Source organism: Pithys albifrons, chromosome 12 (assembly GCF_047495875.1).
Source record: "Pithys albifrons albifrons isolate INPA30051 chromosome 12, PitAlb_v1, whole genome shotgun sequence".
Taxonomy (NCBI): Eukaryota; Metazoa; Chordata; class Aves; order Passeriformes; family Thamnophilidae; genus Pithys; species Pithys albifrons.
This window is the reverse complement of record NC_092469.1, coordinates 18,405,263-18,419,909: the sequence shown is the minus strand read 5'-3', so window position 1 is coordinate 18,419,909 and position 14,647 is coordinate 18,405,263.

Sequence of the window (14,647 nt, the reverse complement as noted above, 5' to 3'; positions counted from 1 at the left end):
AAGCTGTCCATGGCTATCACTGCAGTTTAGTCAGTCATAACCTCCAAAATGTGTCTCCAGTGGGAATTCTTCCTTGGGAACATGGGGACAAAACCCAGGCAGAGTAAGGTAAGGGTGATCTGAGTCTTCAGCCTCTTCATAAGGAAACTCCTAGAAATGTGGAGATCAGGGTTATGGTCAGCATGTCAGGAGCAGTTAAAGAATTGTTTCCTTTAGAAAATAAGGAATAACCCTTCACATTTATTGTCTGGGGGGTTTTATTGCTTCCAAAAACATTTGAATTTTTCAAGCAATTGGAACCCAAATATTCCTCAAGCAATGGTGTTACCCCTGGCATGTTGTCTCAATGTTCACTTCCAAGCCTGATGCTTGTAGTTAAGGAATTCAGAACAGCATAAGTGGGTTGGGTTGGGGTTTTGGTCAGGCTTAGATTTTGTCTTATATTGAGAACATCCAGAACTGTTCAGGAAAAAAAATTACTTGTTGCCACATTATACAACAACTGAGTGCATTCTTATTCCTCTTAAAACAAATCTGTGCCAGGACTGGTAAGGACCTGCAGAATGCTGGAATCTGCTGATTTTCTCCAGTTGCTGAAGTCAGTGGGAGATTTGTGTTCTTAAAAAGTGAGATTTGGGCTGTGTTGATTGTTCTGTCACAGTGACAAATGCAAACTCCATTATCCTGTAATGACCATGTGCAAATACAGATTTTGATGGTTTTTTTTTTTCCAAAGTTGCTGCATTCCTTTTGTGCATGGCTGTGTCTGCAGCTGCCAGAACTCCCTGCAGGATGCACTGGCTCACTGCAACAGCTCACTGTCAAAAAGCAAAGGTTGTGTGGCTTTATTATATCATGTAAAATGTTAATCAATATCCATCTCTCCCTCTTTATCATCTCTTAATTGTGGGCAGAATTAAAACTCATGATCTCTGAAAAGCAGCACCTGCAACCAGCAGCTGAAAGAGAGAAACTAAGCAGGGATTGGGGCAGATTGTGAGGAAAGAATAGATATTCTGCTTCCATAAGAAATGACAATTAAAAAAGTAATTTTTACTGAATTGTTTAAACTAAAAGGCTCTTTTTTTTGCAAGAAAAGGAAGTACAAAGCAAAATTAAGGTAACTCATGTGCCTAAACAGATATGCAAAGTTCTCACCCAAACGTGACTTTTAAAGCAGAGAACTCATTAACCCAATTACTGTGGGGATTAGGCTGGAATCATTTACTGAATCTTAACCAGAGTGAGAATTTGGGACTGTAGGGGAGAATGATGGAGAAAGGAAAGACATAGAATTAAAATGATCCAGGTTGTTTCTGCTTAATTACAAAAAAAAAGGGGGAAATGATGCAAGAACTTTAAATAGTGAAAAAATCATTAAGTTATTATAGTCTGTATCTAAGAAACACTTAGACAGACTTCATGCTCCAAAATGGTCTTTAAAATGCAATTTAAATATTTAAGGTGTGTTTGCTTAAATTTTTTAAATAAAAGTTGTGGGTTTTGGTACAAAGAATATTCTCCTGGTGAGATGGGCTTGAAATTTCATATTCCCACTGCAAGGAAAGCTCTCTTAACGAGTTATGTTAGAGTTAAGAGAATGGCTTTGGGCAAAGGATAAAGTTTTAATTGGATTTTTGAATAATCATCTTCTGAGTTCTCCCCAAACTTCAGATGGTTCTTGTGTTTGAAATGCATTTCCCCCCCCCCAGATCTTTGAGCTCCTACTCGAACCTGCAGCTCCCTGCTCTGTTTGCAGCCCCCCTGGAGCTCAGGAGGGGTGGGGTTGGTCGGGAGAGGGATGATCCTCAGGGCTCAGCCTGGTGGGAGCCTCCTGCCCATCATCCCCAGAGCCTGGGGCTGCAGCAGGTCCCAGCCAGGCCTTTTGGAGCACGTTATATAAATGTGCAAAGCGGGGGTTGTGTGTGTCAGTGCAGCCCACACTGCTTGGATCCTTCATGGGTTGGGCTCAGCTGCCTCTTGCTTGACACAAACAATGGCAATAAAACCCAACTGTGCCTGTGAAAGCCTGAACTGGGGACAGGGCTTCAGGGTCTCAGAGAAATTATGGGATCATAGAATTATTAAATGGTTTGGAGGAACCTTAAAGATCATCTTATTCCATGAGCAGGGACACCTTCCAGCAGCCCAGGTTGCTCCAAGTCCCACCCAACTTGGCCTTGGACACTTCCACGGATGGGGCAGCCACAGCTTCTCTGGGTAACAAATGATCACCTTTTTGAGCACTGTTTCTTCTCTGTTTGATGCACCCCAGGGTGGGATTTGCCTCTTGACTGTCAGGACACTGTGCTGGCTCACTGACATCCCTTTCTGCAGGGCTGCTCTCCAGCCACTCGTCCCAATCTTTACACCCCAGTGAAATTCAGCTCTAGGGGTGAACATCAGATCTGTGATTTTCAGCTCCCACTGACAATCTTGCACCACCTTCTTGCTTTCCTTGGGTTCAGGTCCCTCCTCCTCCTTCCCTGGCTGGCAGGGACACAGCTGGAGAGGAAATCCTTCCTCAGACCCTGCAGCCCCAAGCGATGGAGCACGAGGGGTACAGTGAAATGCTTCAGACTCTGCCTGTCTGATTCCATTTCCCCTGAGCCTGTGCAAGCAAAGGATTTCAGAGTCTTAAAATCAGGACAGATTTGTCCCCTTTTCAGAATCATTCAGAATCCCAGACTATTCTGAATTGGAAAGACCCACAAGGATCATCGAGTCCAGCTCAAGTCAATGCCCCACATAGGGGATTGAACCCATGACCTTGGCATTATTACAACCAAGTTTTAACCAACTGAGCTAAAATTTTCACAGATTATCTCCCAGTTTCATCACCAGAGCACTGAGGGAGAAGGTGCTGAAGCATCTTTGTGAACTAGTGACAATACATAACTGAGCACAATTACCTGTTCTTGCTAACTTTGTTCTGAAAGAAATACCGAGGGCTTTTCTCCCTGCAGAAAATTTTTGCCAGCAAAGTAGTGGTGGTGTCAGAGTTGCACAGGGACTCGAGCTGAACAGATTAATTCAGCAATGAATGTACAGTATTTTCAAATAATACCAGACTAACTCAATGAAGGACAGCTGCCCACTGCTTCTATCCCCCCTTTTCCCAAGCTTGACAGACCCATGGTGGGACAACATGGGTTATGTCTGATGATAAGAAATGATTCTGTGAGTCAGAGAAGCAGAGGTGTGTTTGTCTGTTTGTCAATATGTACCTGATTTAGGAAAGATCCCTCAGAAAAACCATAAAACCCACCCAAAAGGGGTGTTGTAGACTCAGTTACACAGATGGATCAGGAGCCTGTGCAGGTCAGGTGAGAGAGACCCTTAACAGGATGGATGGTGTAGGAGTGAAAGCTTTTAAAACAGAACAAGGCTGTTCTTGCTGCTACAGAGATTATTTCCTGAAGGAAAGAATTCTGAGGATTTGAGTCTATTCAGGCTGACACAAGTGACTGAGAAAGGGAGTATTGAAAGAGTGGGATTTTGATATGAAATATATTGAAGTAAGATATCATATGAGCACTTGACTCTTTCCTGAAGTGCTCCCTTCTACACCATTGTTAATGTAATGGAATTTATTAATTAAGACGAATTTATTCACTATGTTGGCACCTCTCCTGCTGGTTTTCCTCCTTCCCTAGTGCAGAGTGTGTCTATCAGTCTGTATTTGATAGGCTTTGATGCAAACAGAAAAGTAGAAACAAAGAAAACATTCATATTGTCTTCTTTGTAAAAAAGTTCTCAATGAGACTAAGCCAGTGTTTGAGATGAATGTGTGTTTGGGTCTGTTCCTTGAGGGAGTCAAGCCCTTTTCTTTCTTTAGCCCTTACTAAGCTCCAGGTTACAGGCTTAGATAAGGAAAATAAATATTAGAAAAGAGAGTCAACAAATTCTGGACTATTATCATGTTCCACTTGGTTCTTTTCCTCAGTGAACTTATTTATTGTCATATCAGTGAGTGTAATTCCCCATAACCAAGTTTATAAAGTGAGGGAGAAAAGAACACTGATTAGATCATCTGTGCCTGTTCCAGGATTAAACCCTTCCTCCCCCAGCCAGCCAGCTGAAATCCTGGTCCTGTTGGAAGCTCCTCAGGACTTCCTGGAGGCACTGCTGGTGTGTCTGTCTGCCTGTTCATTTGCCCTCTCTTGACTGATCTCAGGTTTGCTCTTCCTGGGTGTGTTTATTGCTCCTGATGCAGCCCATCAAGCCATACACCCCCCCTGATAGCTCTGCAGAGACAGATTTAATTTGATTTGCTGCTGTCCCCAGGAGTTTATTCTCTGTCAAACAGCTGCCTGTTGCAGTGAAACCTCAGTATAGAGGAGCATAATGGCTTAGGGATGGAGCATTTAACAACCTCCACTGAATGGCAGATGTCTGGCAAATATATTCAAAGCACAGTCATGGCATATGCAAAGGCCACTGTTCTGGAACAGTTGTAGGGAAACATCTACCAGTGCAAGTAGGGAATTACCTGACAAGTGTATCTGGGAGTTTACAGACAGCTCTGCTCTTGGAATGTTTCTGTACGGAGCATTTTAGGCCATTGCTACTGAGCAGGTTCCTCATATAAGGATAAGGCCCTTCAGTATTCATTCTGGGCTTTATTACTCTGCCACTCTTCATCTGCCTCCATCACTGCTTGTTTCTCTCTTTTTCTGCTCCCTCCAAGTTAAAAAAAAAAAAGGTTGTATAAATGTCTGCTGAGGATGTCTGAAAAAAAAAAATCTGTGTTAACAGGGAATGAACTGCAGGTTGCTAAAGCAAAAGAGACACAGAAAGGCACATCATTTGCATGTGTTAATGGGAGTAAGGAAATGAATAACTAGGAAGTGCCTGTGCTCCATCACTGCCAGAGCAGTCACTTGGAGCTGCCCTGACACTGATCCACTGCCTCTGGCTCTGGGCCAGAGCACATCCAGTAAGTGAAGTCCTGCCCTTGGGGAAAGTGCTTGGCTATTCATTTCGCACAGCCCAGATTTCAGGCACTTATTCTAACAGAGTGATTAATTTCTGTTATTCCAGTTTGTGTGTTGCTTCTCACGTCCTCTCAGGATCATAGAGATGAGCAGAAAAACTGGAATGGAAACTCTGGAACATCTTGGTAGAATGACATTTTCAGCTGGGGCTAAAAATGTTACCTCAGACCTTAGAGAGGTTCCACGGGAGCTGATGCCACATTCCCCAACAACTTCCCTGCCCACTCTCTTTCCTCAGGGTGCTCTCCACCCACATTCCTCCACATCACTTCAGGCACTGCCTTCCCCCAAAGACCCTCGAGCTCAGTGGCTGTCAGGAATATCCACACACATATTCCAGGGCTCTAAAGACCTCATTTTAACTCTTTGAGCCAAACCAGCTCACTGTGAGGAAGACATCTCAGCTGCAATGCCAGAAGACGTGCCAAGCTCCAGTAGGAGGGTGCCAGCAGGGAGGTGAGGGGGAGTGGGAAAAGGTTGGATGAACAAGTCCTCTGGAAATGCTCACCCTGTGGATCAAATCCTGACTTCACTTAGGGGGTGGTTTGTGTCTACCAGGATGCTCTTGGAATGTGGAGTCAAATTCCAGCTTGCCTTGCCTGATTGATTAACTCTTCCCAGTCCTCACTGCTCCCTCCACCTGAGGGATGACCCGGGTTTGGGAAGTCTCCAGTTCCTCACACTCTGAGCATCACCAGTGCATGGCTCATGGACACACATCTGCAGGTCTGCTCATTTTAGGAACAGATGAAGAGAAGCAAAGAAATTCAGGCTTCGTTTGCAGGTCCCACCATCAGCTCCAGGCTGGGCAGTGCTTGGAGGAACTGGGGGCCAAAAATCCTCAGCAGAGGGACAATCTTCACAACTGCCACTCCCGTGTTTCGAGACAGATGGTTTTTGGTGAATTCCAGTTCCCAAAAGTCCAGAATTCTAACAGGTACTCTTAAAAAACCCCCAAACCTCACAAACAACAGGAACAAACCCAACAAAAATATCCTGTTTCTTTTCAAAGATATGTTTGGCATCAGAATTTCATTGGGATGAGGAAGGAAAACAATCAGTCTTCCTCACATGCTGCCAATCAAGTGACTGACACATCTTATAGTCTCAGCTGAGCTCTTCACGTGAAACTATGGCGTATTTCTGCAGACTTCCATGGAATTGCCCTTTTTAAGGGGAAAAAAAGAAAGGAAAAGTGATGTTTACCTTCTCTCACCAAGGTGTGTTTGTACATGGCCAGCAAATTCTGCTGCAAATTCTGTGAGTGACAGTCCTGATGGTCACATGTGCCCCAGCAATGGGAGGCATCGAGGCATTTTAAGGGGAAAACCTGCAGAATAACTAATCCAGGGAAAGCAGAAAAGAGTCATCATCCATAGTAGGGTTAATGTCCTGATGCAGCTTTTCTTTCATCCTGTCTGTGGGTAATGCTGCTGCACCAGAGTATCAACAGTGGGGCAAATACCCTGGGCAGGAGAAAAGGGTAGATCAATAACTAAAAAGAATAACAACAGCAACATTTTAAGTTAATTTAATTTTTAGTTATTATTTTAGAGCTATGTGGAGGTATCAGCTGTCAAGTCCCCTCGTGTGTCCTGGGGTTGCCTTAGACTGGTGACCATGTGCAGGTTTTGAACAAGCATTTTGAGCCCCTTTGTGCCCTGGTGAGCTGTGAGTGGAGTGCCATGGATAGGCTGTTCTGAGACCTGCCGTGGGCTCCTTGTGGAGCCTCCACATCCAGACATTCCCATTTGTTCTCTACACCCATATTCACCTTTCCCTGGCAGCTCTCCATGGTCCTACCCCACATCTCCCAGAGGCTGCCTTGGTTGGAACCCTGAGATGTCTGTAGGTCACTATGGAGTTTGTACTCTCTGTGACAGCCCTGAAAATTCTCTCAGACCTGCAGGGTTTTGCTGTGCACTATAAAATGCTGCTCTGCTCCTCTTGCTTTAGTCATTGTTCCCTGCCATACTTCAGGCAGCACATTTTTCTGTGTAATATCAATGCAGTGTCATTTTCTGGGGAAACATTGGCTCTATTTTATCAGTTTTGTGGGCTGGATGGACCCCCCTGAATAACAAGGTTTGTGTGTTTTCAGTTGTGTTTGGTGCCTCGGACTTCAGGTGTTTTGCTGCTTCTTGGAGAGCACAGAAACTTCAGGGTTTGGCAAAGAGGTCTCAGGAACATTTCAAAATACAAAGTTATAGAGGAGGAATAAGCAATAGGTGATTACATGAGAAAACTGGATTAAAGTGAAATTACCACAGGTCTTCCTTCTCCTGGGTCACTCTCAGCCTGCCCTGGATCTTCTGATGCCCTTGAAGTTTTTCTTGAGGAATTTGAAATGTTGGGGTTTTTTTTCCCTGTGCTCAAACAAGAAATGTACTTATGTATTTTTAAACAAGGTGTGTTCTGTCTGGGTGGATTGTTCTGAGGAGAATGTTGCTGTGCATTTCAAATGGGCAAAAATCCAATTAGAGAGGCATGAGGAGGTCTGATAAATACTGAACACTGCTTGAAGGGGGAAATGAAAAATGTCTGGAGGCACCAACCAAACATTCTTTTGAATGCTAGCAAAAAATATTTATTGCTTTATGGTAAACCCATCCATATAGCCAAGATTCTGGAGAGGACATGAATACATGTTCAGGTTTTATGTGTTTATTGCAGGTTATTATAGCAGCAATCTGGGTTATATTTGGAAGCCTTTCTTATGACTAGAGAAGTGCAGAAAACTGTAATCTGTTTAGTTTGTAAAAATACCAGCTACAGAGTAAAAAGGAGAGGAACCTTTAGAGGAATTAACACTCCCTTCTTCATTCAGTGGGACTTTTCCAGCTTAACCTGGATATAGGATATGACTCAATAAGCATAAAAACCACATTACAACGTATGAAGGTCTGAAATAAAGCAGCATGAAGATTGTTCCTGCAATCCTTCTGGAAGTGACTGGGGGTCACTGGTTTATAAGAGAGAAGGAATTTATCTTGACCTTTATCCAAAGGGATGGGGAGCAGCTGAGCATGGAAATCATCAGGAGAGAACAAGTTTTAAAGTTCCAAACCTCCATTTTTCTTCCTACCTTCCCCATCCTGAGTCCAAGTAAGTCACTTGTGCAGTTTTTTATGTCCCCTGAGAGCACTTGGTTGGGGGCTGTAAATACTCCACACAGACACTACCTGTTTGTATGGGGGGTTTTGTCCAGCAGTGCCTGTAATTCTTTCTAATCTACTTAAGGGATTTAACCAAAGTACCAACATGAGCCAGAAGGCACAATGCTGATATTCTGTACTACAAAACCAGGAAAATCCTTGAAAATGCAGAATGTTTGTGCTTCCATACCTCAGCTTTTCTGTGCTTTACCTTTCCCTGCTGTTCTTTGTTTTCACTTTGGAAGCCTGTCAGTCCTCTCCATCTCTATTTATATGATCAATGGGATATTTCCCAGACAAACCCCTGGAAGAATTAGTGCCATGATCTGGTAAAGGGACTGGAGCTGGACCAAGGGTTGGACTTGATGATCTCGGAGGTCTTTTCCAACCCAATTGATTCTATAATTCTATGATAAGAGGCTCAGGTGAGACCCAACACACTGCCAAGGGATTTCAGAGCCCTCGTTTTACCAGCTCCAGTGCCACAAGGTACTTCAGTGTGTGCTGAGTCTTAATCCTATGGGTGCTCCCATTTCTTTGACTTAATTAGTGATGTCCCTGGATAAACTGGGATTGCAGATTGCATGGAACTGGACACACACTCACACTGATTTTCCCAGCAATGGGAAACTGGGAGGCTTCTGGACTGGTGGGTGCTGAGGATCTTGATCCACACCTGGTTAAACCCCCTCCAGAGACAGAAGACATTTGTGTTTCATTTCAGTGCCTCTGCCAAAGGGTTACTATTATCCTGGTTTGTAGTAGCCAAACATACCCAAAGATTGTAAGGTTTGATTGGGCAACTGAGGTTATAAAACAACAACCCTGATCCCTCCACCCTGCCCAGAACAGCTGGTGCAAACTTGTTCAATGGCAGTGACATTCTGCCCTTGGGTTTGGGCTGCTCTGCTCCCTGTACTCTGCTCATCCACATTTTCCCTCTTTCCACCAGCCTTCCCCCTGTTTACTTATTATTTACACCTCAGTACCCGCTGTTTTGTGTGCTGTTTGCTGCTGTGCCTCATGTAATATTACCTTTGATCTCATGGCATCACTCCTGCCTTCCCACTCTTTGATAGTCCTGAGCTGCTTTTCAAACCAACACTTCCAGCCCCTCCTAATTGCACCCCCTCCCCTGCCCCTCAGTGTTTGGAAACTTCTCCTCTGATGATGGCACACCTCTTAACTGCTGTCTGCCTTCCCATCTGCTCACTCTTCTTTGAGCTCTCAGCCTGCCCCACATGCATTTTGATACAAATAATCTGTGTTAGTGCTATTGCTCCCCTGTGAGCCAGCAGGTATTTAGAGAGTCTTCATGTTCAGCTTTCCCCAGATAAGATAGAACCAACACATAATCAGCTTACATCACATTTTGCTGCTTCTTGACTGAATATTTCTTTCATGTATTAGGAAAAATTTAGAAAAAAAAGTGTAAAAGTGCAGTTTAATGGTTTTCCTAGAGCAGTGCAAGTGTCTTGCTAAATATATAAACATAGATAATCCTTGCTTTCTCTCTTCTTCCAGGCAACATATTTTTCCTTTATAACTCATCCCTGGAGAAAGGTTCATGAGTGAAAAATCATTGCTAACTTCATTTTTTGCCTCCACTGTGAATTTCTTTCCTGGAGCAATGATAAGAAGTAATGGATGCAGTGTTTCCCTTCAGAATCCATACTGTGTAACAAACTGCCTGCTTTATTTGTTGTTGCCATATTTAATTTAAGTGTATTAATTTTCCTCCTTGGCTTATCTATTTTATTTTAAGTTCAAAGGCCTTTCCAAAGCTTTCTGTGATGTTATTTTAGGAGCCAGATCAGGTTTGTAGTTAGATGTGGAAAGTAAGATTCAGGTCTCCCACTTGACAGAACGAGTCAGAGGCTACAACTTCAAGTGGCATAAGAAGAAAGATGTTGTCTTGGTGTCCCCAGAAAGCAGAGCAGCTGAGCCACAGAGAAATCAGTGTTTTGCTGGTCTTAATCCCTTTATGTCTCCAAATTTACCTTTCTGCAGGATGGCTGGAGTATATAATTGCCAGAGAGGGGATGCTCAGTGTGTTTAAAGGCTGAGCAACATGCCCACCTCTATGTGGGTATAGGTTGGGGTGAGGGTCTTGATGGGCATTTGATGGGTGATAAGTTAAATGATGGTGTTTTTTCTGCCACTGGGAGATGGTTCTGCCTCAAACAGATTTGGAAAAAATGTCTGGATTGGAGATTCTTTTGTCATATCTGAGCAAATTTAGCAAATCTGAGGACAAAAGAATTTCCTCAGGTCTGTCTTTGTGACCCTCTTTTCTTCATTGGTTGGAAAAGGAACATTTGTAGTTGGACATGGTAAGAAATTGCCAGTGTTCACATTTTGGTTTGTAGGTCCAATTTATTTTGACAAGTGAGGAGTTTCATTAATTAAGGGTGGGGAAATGGAGATTAGAGGATCTTAAATCTGCACAGAGTTGCTGTGCTGATGATCTTTGTTCCCCTGGACAGGAGGCTGGAGGGACAGAGGCCTCAGGGGCTGTCACACAACACCATCCACCCTCACCCAAGGCTAGAGGGGCACTGGGGCATGAGATTGATCCCTGTGCCCTGTGCCAGTGGCACAGCAAACCCCTCAGTGGCCTTTCTGTCCAGCTACACAGCCCAACCAATCCATCACACTGCTCAGAGCTGGCCTTACCTCTTGCTCAGGCTGGGAAACATCAAAACACAGAGGAGACTCTTGATGTGTGTTAAAAAAAACCCAGAGTTCACAGGAATATAAATTATCCTTTGAGAGCTTTCTCAGAGCTCTTAAAAGGAAAAAAAAATATAAATAGCATTAAAATGTTGTTTTAAAAAGTCTTTTCAGTATCTGTTCAGATCTGAAGAGAATTTATCTGTTGTCATTTTCTTTTCTGCTCCTTTGGGTGGCTGCCTGCTCAGCAGAGGTAAGGGATTTGAGGGCAGGCATTCCTGATTGTGCTGCAAATAATTCAACACCTTCCTCCCCATGGTGTTCTGAAAGGTTCAGTGTGACAGGATCAGTGGAAATAATTCTTGCATTACATTCTTTTGATTGTGCTAAATTGTAGTTTGCACTATATCAGCTTACTGTTATACTTTGCAGCCTTTTAATTTGTAGATATCTTGTCATAGCTGCAAAGCAGAAAAAGACTTTCTTTTCTTGGGGAAAATTAAACATGCATTTTACTGTATTGTTATTAAATGCCACTTATGTTACTCCACGTATAACTCCACTTGTAGTAAGTTACTCCACTTGTAGTAAGTGAAGAATGATGAATTTTGATAATGATAAAAACTAATTTACCCTTGAATACAGCCTATGGGAAATCTATCCTTTGTGACACAAAAAATATCTGCAATAATCTTTAAAATATTTACACTTCCCACCAGTATTCTCTCCCAAAGCCAAGCTGCAGTTTATTTCTTGTCATCTCTATGTATTTAATATATTTTCAGACTTATAAAGGAATATGTCTTAGGCCAATAAACCCACAGCTGTTCAAGGCAGGCTCTAAAAGATGTTCTTGGCCTGTAGCTGAGTGTGCTTATCATGCACAATAATAGCAGTAAATAAAAGACAAAGAAATAAAGTGGGAATACAATGAAGAAAGAAGAAAATAATCTCCCTTAATAAAAGGAGATTGCATTGCATAGTCATGGCTCCAAGTGCCATTAGGGTGTTGGGTCTCCATTATCTGTAATTCCCAAAATTTTTAATTTGCAGCTCTGAGCAATCTTTAAGGCAGGACTCACACAGGAGGAATTTGGAAGGAGTCAAATGCCCCAACTTTCAGCCTCTCTATTGTCTGAGATAGGATTGCTGTTCTTTGGAAAGTATTTTTCACACTGTCAAGTTCCTTGTTTGCTTTGCTGTGGAACTTTAACTATGTCTTTTTTCCCTCTCCTTCTTCTGTTTTGGGGGGATCTGTAACAAATCCAGAGCTGCTGATTTGCTATTAAGGGAAAGGCTGCAGTGCCATAAGGAAAGCACTGGGAAGTCAGGGACTATCCCAAAGTACTAATCACAGTAACAGATCACAGACTATTCTGAGTTGGAAGGACCCACAGGGATCATCGAGTCCAACTCTTAAGTCAATGGCCCACACAGGGGATTGAACCCATGACCTTGGTATTATTACAACCAAGTTTTAACCAACTGAGCTAATAATGAGAGGGTTGGGTGTAAAACCAGGAGACTCCACCAAAGAAACCTCTTTTGGGTGAATATTGTTCAGTATTTCCATGAAACCTTTTGTTTGCACAGCCATGAATTGCTGCTTACTGAAGTGTTCACTGAACTCCCACCTGTGGCACCAACAGCCACAGATTCATTGGCAAAAGGCAGCTCTGAACAGTAAAACATTCCCACGGGGAGCTGGAATTTCTACTGTGCAGTGAGATTCCAGACTTTACAACTTGAGTCAATGTGGAGTTAGGCACCCTTTGCAGGGGTGATCAGGGGTGCATGCATGGGAAATAAAGAAGGAGATTTCATGCTGTAACACTGAGGCAGAGTTGTATGATCTGGTGTAACCTCAGTGCTGATTTGTCCTGAGGATCCACAGCTGGCCCCAAAACTGGCATCATGTGCCTCATTGCTGCTGATGTCACCTCAGTGATGATGGCTTACTCAAGCTGAGGATCTGATCCTGCAGGCTACAGGGAAGATTATTCCCCTTTGGTGACTCAGAGCCAAAGCAGAACAGAACTGTGACAGTGGGAAAGTGAATTAGTCACAGGTGATAACTCAGGAGTGCTGGGCTGAGGCTCTGCTGGGGCACAGGAGGGGACTGGGGAAGATGCTCCCAGTTCAGGAGCATCTTGATGCAAGTTGTGCTGCTGGGAAATAAAGCTGTGTTGTGTTCTTTTTACCTTCAGTAGGTTTATGTGAGAAAGCAGAGGGAATGAAACTGTGTCAATGTGCCTGTCAGAAACCTTGATCAGTCCGGGAGGTTTATAATGTGTTTGTAAAAATATACTGTGGACTCTGGGTTTATAAGGCAGTTCTTGGGACAGAACCACAATTTTTTAAATAACTCACGGTGAAGTCACAGGAGAGCAAGTCATAAAGAATATTGCCCTGAGATAATTTTCTCACCTTAAAAGGCTTTGTAACTTTAACAAACGAAATGTTTCAGCCTCCATCAGGCAGCCTCTTATTCTGTAGGTATTTATTCATATGCTTAACCTTGAGCTCAGTGAATTGTCCCATTAACAGCCCCCCGGTGCCCTGATTTAATATCAGTTAGTTAAGGTAAGAAACAGCAAGGAACCCTGGAGAGGGCTCAGGATGCTGCTGCTACACCAGGTGCTGCACAGACAAAAATAAAAATCCACTGCCCCAAAAGTCTTCCAGGGAAAGCCAAGAGAAAACAGATGGACACAGAAAGTGGAGTAAGTGCCAAAATCACAGAATCATAGAATGGATTGGGTTGGAAAAGACCTCCCAGATCATCAAGTCCAACCCTTGGTCCAACTCCAGTCCCTTTACCAGATCATGGCACTCAGTGCCATGGCCAAGCTCAGTTTCAAAACCTCCAGGGATGGGGAATCCACCCCCTCTCTGGGCAGCCCATTCCAATCCCTGAGCACTCTCTCTGCAAAGAAGTTTTTTCTGCTCTCCAACTTCAATTTCCCCTGGCAGAGCTTGAGCCCATCGTGCCCCCTTGTCCTATTGCTGAGTGCCTGGGAGAAGAGACCAACCCCTAGCTGGCCAGAACTTCCCTTCAGGGAGTTCCAGACAGTGCTGAGGTCACCTCTGAGCCTCCTCTTCTCCAGGCTAAACAACCCCAAAATGTTATGATCAGTCTGAAAGCCAAAAGACTTTTGGCAAAATTGAGCTTATGGAAGGGTTTTAAAAGAAGTGATATAAGAAGGGGACATGATTTAAGGGTGAAACAGTGAGAGGACAAACAAAAGTTCCCCCTGGAAAAATTACACCAGTGGGATGAAAATGATGCACATCCACCAATCCTTGCAGGACTGGCACCATTGTGTTCAGGGTGATTTTTCATACATTTCTCCCTATGGATTTGGATTGTAGAGTCAACTCTTAAAGGATTGAGTTGGGGAAAATAATTAAAGATTAATAAACAGATTCAGCACAAGAAAATTCTAATTATGAATAGGCTGAGCTCTTCAGCTGGAAAAATGTTAAGAATAGATATATAGGAGCTATGTGGGAGTAATTTCCATAAGATTGGTATTGCTTAAAGGCAAATATAACTTTCACTATTTATGACTTTTCTCTTGGATGGTTGCTTTGTTATTTGGGTTTTTTTTTCTTCTAAAAAAGCCAGTATTTCCTAATTTCTTTCCTTTCCTTCCTATTCTCTCTGTGCCATGGTTGAGGAATTGCCACCATTAATATTTCATAACCTCCAGAGTATGTGCTAAAAACATGGAAATGTAGAAACAAATCACCTCTCGGTATTAATGCAATATTGCAGAGTGTGGTTTTAAGGCTGTGAAAAGAAAGGAGGAAAACCAGCAG